This window comes from Typopeltis vanoorti, chromosome 14 (assembly GCF_054136105.1).
Source record: "Typopeltis vanoorti isolate ZY-2024b chromosome 14, IOZ_Tvanoo_1.0, whole genome shotgun sequence".
In the NCBI taxonomy this organism is placed as follows: domain Eukaryota; kingdom Metazoa; phylum Arthropoda; class Arachnida; order Uropygi; family Thelyphonidae; genus Typopeltis; species Typopeltis vanoorti.
In genome coordinates, this window is record NC_143562.1 from 25,452,339 (window position 1) to 25,458,338 (window position 6,000).

At 33.2% G+C, this 6,000-nt stretch overlaps 1 protein-coding gene across 1 annotated transcript in view; it reads right to left on the reverse strand.

Moving 5' to 3' along the window:
* The window catches only part of LOC150099315 (suppressor of lurcher protein 1-like), a 116,354-nt gene extending 111,471 nt beyond the window's left edge, over positions 1-4,883 (reverse strand). The window contains exon 1 of the mRNA XM_090403878.1: positions 4,480-4,883. The gene's annotated coding sequence lies outside the window, so the exon portion shown is untranslated. The remainder of the gene's footprint in view (positions 1-4,479) is intronic.
* Between the last annotated feature and the right edge of the window lie 1,117 nt (positions 4,884-6,000).

Here is a 6,000-nt window from a genome sequence, read left to right on the forward strand (position 1 = left end):
TGTATTTTTCGAAAGATTTGCATTTTTATAAAGTGAGAAAGGTTTTGAATAAAAATAAAAATGAAAAAATAAAATAAGAGTATCGTATTTAATGACTGAGATTTACATTTTTGTTTGTACTTTATAAATAAAAGTAAACATTAATTTTACGCGTCTTAAATTTTAAAAAAAATATTTTTGATAATTTAAAATGTTTAAATTTTCAAAACACGAGAAAATACGACAGTCCTCAAGAGCGAAATGTCCTTTGCACAACTAATAGAAAACAGCTAACATGGTACTAGGTAGCGGAGTATTTAGAAGTGCAGAAATAGAATCTGATCATTATCTCTTAGAGCAAATACGCACAAATTCTAAGGAATATGGATAAGGAGGTAAAAGAAAAAGTGAAACTTGAAACAATCAAAGAGAAAAACCTGGCTAGACGTCTTCCAAAACTCATGGCAAGATAGTAACGAATCTAAAACGAACATAATGCTCACTACTAACTATACACTGGAAGAAATAACATTACAAGAAATTCAACAAGCAATACAGAAAAGCAAGTCAGGAAAATCCCCTGGAGTGCATGGAATAAATATAGACATATACAGGCATCCTGTTCATCAGACGACTTTTAAAATTATTTAATAATATCTGGCAGCAAGGATAAATGGAATAAGGCAATTATCATCCCAATATACGAATATTTATATCATCCTCGTATATAAAAAAGGCGATAAATGCAAACGTGAAAACTACAGAGGAATAAGTATTCTAAATACTGGTTATAAGTTCTATGCAGGAACATTAACTTCAAAACTTAAATCAAGTACGTAGAAGATAAACTTTGCGAAAAACAAAATGGCTTTCTAAAAGGACGATCGTGCATTGACCCGGCCTTTACATTAAAAATCTTAATGAAAAAAGTATTGTGAATTCAACATAGAAATGCACATTGTATTTGTAGACTAGCAAAAAGCTTTTGACAGAGTCTTAAAGAACAAACTGTGGACCATACTCAAGAATCTAAACATTCCAAATCAGCCGCTTGCTGCGATAACTCACATGAATCAGAACAACCAAATAGCTGTAAGAATCAATGAAAAAAGTTACAGAATGGAAATCAACAAACAGAGGGGTCTGTTAAGGATGTCCAATGTCACCTCTACATAGATGAAATAATAAATACATGCAAGGAAAATATAAAATCGGTGTTGAAACTGGATCGTGAAACTATACTTAATACCCTTCTGTTTGCAAAATCAAAGGAAGAAATGAAGATGACTCCAAAAATTAACATATGCCTTAAACATAATTGCCAAAAAAAATTGGAATCAACAAAGCCAAAATTGTTGGTAAAGGACTTTAAAAGGACCATTTTCAGTCAGAAATAAAATCATGATTGAAAATAAAATTTGAAAACAAATTAACTGCTTCAAATACCTTGGATGTGCTGTATCATATACCAAAGAAGAAGTTGACATTAACATCGAAATTTCAAATTTTCTAAAGATCACAAGAACGATCAATAATATTTTCAAACCTAACTTGGTTAGGTTAAGTTCAAAAACATACAAGAATAAGAATTTATAAAGTTTTTGTAAGACTTTCTCTACTGTACGGAAGTGAATTATAGAACATAAAAACTGCAGAAGAAAAAAAAAAAAAGAATAGAAACTGGAGAAATGAAATTCTGAGAAGGATAGCATGATACACCCTCTGGGACAAAAGAAGAGGCACAGAAATACGTAAAGAAGTAAAAAGAGACTCAGTATTGGACAAAGTATATGAATAGCGAAAGAAGTGGATTGATTATATCGAAAGAATGGACAGTTAAAGACTACTCAAAAAAATACTCCAATACAACCCAATTGGAGGATATAGAAGTCAGGGATGACCAAGGAAGAGATGGGAAGAGACCGGAAGAGGCCATTGTGCCTAAATCCTTAAAAGGATGATGACGACATTATTATTGTTACACTAATTAATGTAGTCCGATGCTCTTCAAGAGTTTATTCCAAAGACTGCCAACCCTTTGACTAAACAGAATATTTCCCTAAGTTTATCATAACATCGTGTCTTCATTACTCTGAAACTGTATGCTTCATTCTAACCCCAAAATATTCAAAAATTTACAACCTTACAAATCTAGTCTTCCGCCATAGGAGTAACCACACATTATTAATATCAATGTGGTTGCTTCCGTCTACATACTCTCTATATCTTTTCTAAGATAAGGACTCCAAGCTTGAATATATTACTTTAAATAGGCTTAACTATTGTCTTGTATAAGGCGTTAATGATATTTGTGTCTATTAGGTAAAGTCCCTACAAATTATTGCATATAACAAAATTATTATATGTATTTTAATCTGTTGTTAATCCCTGACTTGTTTTGCGCTACTAGGGATGGGGGAGGGAGGATATATTAGTTGTGTATTATCATCCCAATAAGCCCTATTTAAATCAACCGGTACAAGTCATTTGTAATAGTGGAAGCATCACACTTTATACTATAATGAAAAAAAAAAAAAAAAAAAAAAACAGGACAAAGATATCGTGACAAAAGATAAAGCTAAAATTTCAGTCACGCACATAATTATTAAATGCAAACCATTTTAAGAGTCATTTTTTTATTAACAGAAACATGTTCCAGAAACGAGTCATGCAACGATGTTTATGCGCATAGAAAGATTTCATTTTAAATATAATATTTACGAGCTCGTATAATCATGTGCCGTACATATAACATTAATAATCTTGGCATGTTCGCCATAACGAAGGTACTCCCGATGGGTTAGAAGATGCACCTGACAGACTATCGTCATAACTTTAGAATCTAATAACCTGGTAATTTTCTTAAATTCGTAGCTTATTGAACGTCACACTTCTCTATTGACATATTTATAATTTATAAAATGTTTATAAGTTATTTATAATTCGATAATAACCAGGAATTTAAAGACAGTCTTTAAATTCAAGTCGTCAGAAATCCCAGGTTTGTTAGCACCCCCCTGAAGTTGTAAATTGATATTCTAAAACGAAGATGTATTCGTGACATCCAACCATTTATTTATTATTCCCATTGGGAATAAAATACCCTTTTAAGGTTATTAAAAACTCAAAAACCACTTCGATCCAACCTCATTAGAATCTTTAATGAATTTCGAAGGCGTTTTACATAATCTGCTGCACTTCGTGTGTGCATTTCTTACGTTAGATAAATAAATGAGTGACTTTAAAACAAAAAGGAAGTTTTCTTCTCAATGAATCAAAAGAATAGCATTTTTTTTTTCGTTTTTGTGAAGAACTCAATTAAATAGTCCTTTAACAACAACATAATTAGGTCTCATTATAATTTAACGTGTTCCGTGTTATTCTGTGCATTTCTATTTCAAACATAGAAGTCTTTGAGATTTCCCAGTGGTATTTATTAAGCGAAATTCCCTCTAACACAAAGAGGAACGATCTCTTGTTTATTCTGCGAAAGAACAGCCCATTTTTTTAACCTTTCAGGCACTAAGCACCCTGGCATTAATACCATTTGTTTGACAGTACAGCACCTAACTAGAAAACAAAAGATAGCAAAACATTTACCCTCGTGTACATTTAAGTTGTTTGTTTTCATAGTGGAGCAGACTCTTTTTTTTCATACATACTCAAACGTAGCTAAAGATTCATTAAACAAATATTTTTCAAACAGAATTAGACATTCGATATAAAATATAATTACATTTAAAAGAATAAATTTAACCTTCTAAAAGTACTGGAAAAAATTTAAAAGAAATTTAATATATATAAATTTTGCTAAACTACCATTTTATAACAACAATAAGATAAATACATTTATTTGCTAATAAGACGAACACAATTTCGTGGACAATTGTGTGTGTAATATAACCATTTTATTATACATTGAGATGTTTATTTCAATGTATAAATATAATTCTCTTTAATTGAAAAAAGCATTTATTTAAATAAATATAAATAGACATTTCAATGTATATATTTCAGAAATTTAATAATAAAAAGCATTCTCTTTAATTAAAAAAAAAAGCATTTATTTAAATAGGCATTTCAATGTATATTTCAGAAATTAAATTTGCATGCCCAACTAGCTTAATTAAAAAAATTCTTCATATAATCTACAATACTAAAATATGCATGATTTTTACGTTTTATTCTTTTGATCAAATAGCTTAAATTAAGAGCATTTTTCTACTATCACATGGATTTTAACCGCATCGAATAGCCGGCTAGTTTGGTTTCGAACTTTGGGGAATCTCATCTTTATTATTATTATTAGTCTTAATTCACACAGTGACTAAAATAGTATTTAATGCAAATATAAGGTATTTTTAATGGTGCTAACAGCCGATAAACACTCATATAGAAACCGAATTTGAAATTTCCACAAAATCCTTCGAAGTATTGATCTTGTGTTAGAGTATACGTTATATTAATAAGAGGATTGCTATTAAAGTACTCCACACTTACCTGAAGAACACCAAGCAGACATTGTCACACATTTTTACACATATCGCCGAAGAATCTTGGGTCGATTTATAATTCCAGTCATCGTAAACAATCCACCATAACATACGCAGATGGAACTTAACTCAAACAGGTGTTAAACAATATTTAACTTAAGTACTCCCAGTAGCGAAGGGGGTAATACAGACAGGTGTATGTTTATCTATGGGAACTTTCTCTACTCAAATGTTGTATCCAACGACCGAGTTGAAAACTCATTGTTCAAGACAGCATTTCTAAAAGCCTGATGAAAACACGAAGGCGGGTATACAAAAACAAAATAAAACAAAAAAACAAAACAACTTTTTAAAATCAAAGGAATTGACGACGTCGGAGATCTTGTTTCTCTCAGGTAGGATAGCGAGCGAGGGCTCCGTGTGGCCCTCACATTCCGCGGATAAAGCAGAAGTGCATGCGCTGCTAGCGGGAACGATTGGCGCCCTTAGTCAGTGAATGCTTTTGCCTCTCTCTCTCTCTCTCTCTCTCTCTCTCTCTCTGGCGCGCATGTAGGCACCGGAAGAGAGAAACACGCGCACACAGCAGGGATGTTGATGCTCTGTTGGATCAAAACTACCCCACGGAGTAGTGTCGACAGAGTTGGGCTCGCTTTAATCGACGCCGTATAAGTTTAGGCACCGCCTTGCAATTTTTTTTTTTTTCTTTCTGTCTTTTCTTTTCTTTTCCTTTTTTCCCAACATACGGAAGCTTGCTTAAGATGAAGGGGTGGGAAGGGAAGATACCAGACCCACATGGCGTTTAATCTTTATGGATTACGTTACAAGTAGGGAGCTCACGTGTGTTGGATAATAAATAGCTTTATAATAACTGGGACGCAAGAATTGTCAACTAGCTGCAAGCCACTCGTCACACCCCCCCCCCCTCCTATTTTCCAAGTCGATAATTTTTTTTTTCTTTTGTTCCCGAAATGCCTTACGGCGCCTTTATCACATGACTAGAATATACGCGAATTTGTTAAAAGAAGATGTGACAGGTTGGGGATGGATTTGGTGTTAACGATACTTTAATTGATGTTGTGGCTACGAGAATAGCATCTCTGACGTCATGTTAAGAAAGAAATGATGAACACCCCCCCCCCCTTCTTTTTTGAAATGTCTTAAAAGAGCTCGTAGACTTGCCTCAAAAATACCGACAGATATTCAAATTGGGTGCAAGATAAATATCCATTGTAATGGCAAACAGTTGCAACTATAGAGCATGCGCAGAGCCCATTTCTACCCATGCATTGTCTCACATAGTATACATCAACGTATGCCAATTATAAAGGTGATGTAAGTCACTGGAAAATGAACGCCCAGTGCCATTGATTACCCCCTATTAATGAAAGTGAAAGGCCATTATCTCTGGATACCTTGGGTTTCTGTACATTCTCTAATAAATTGATTAACTTGCGGTGGTTTGACTCTCCCCCCCCTCTCAAAATCCCCCATTCCTGTTGACCTACCAGTATCGGTTTCCTAAGGATAA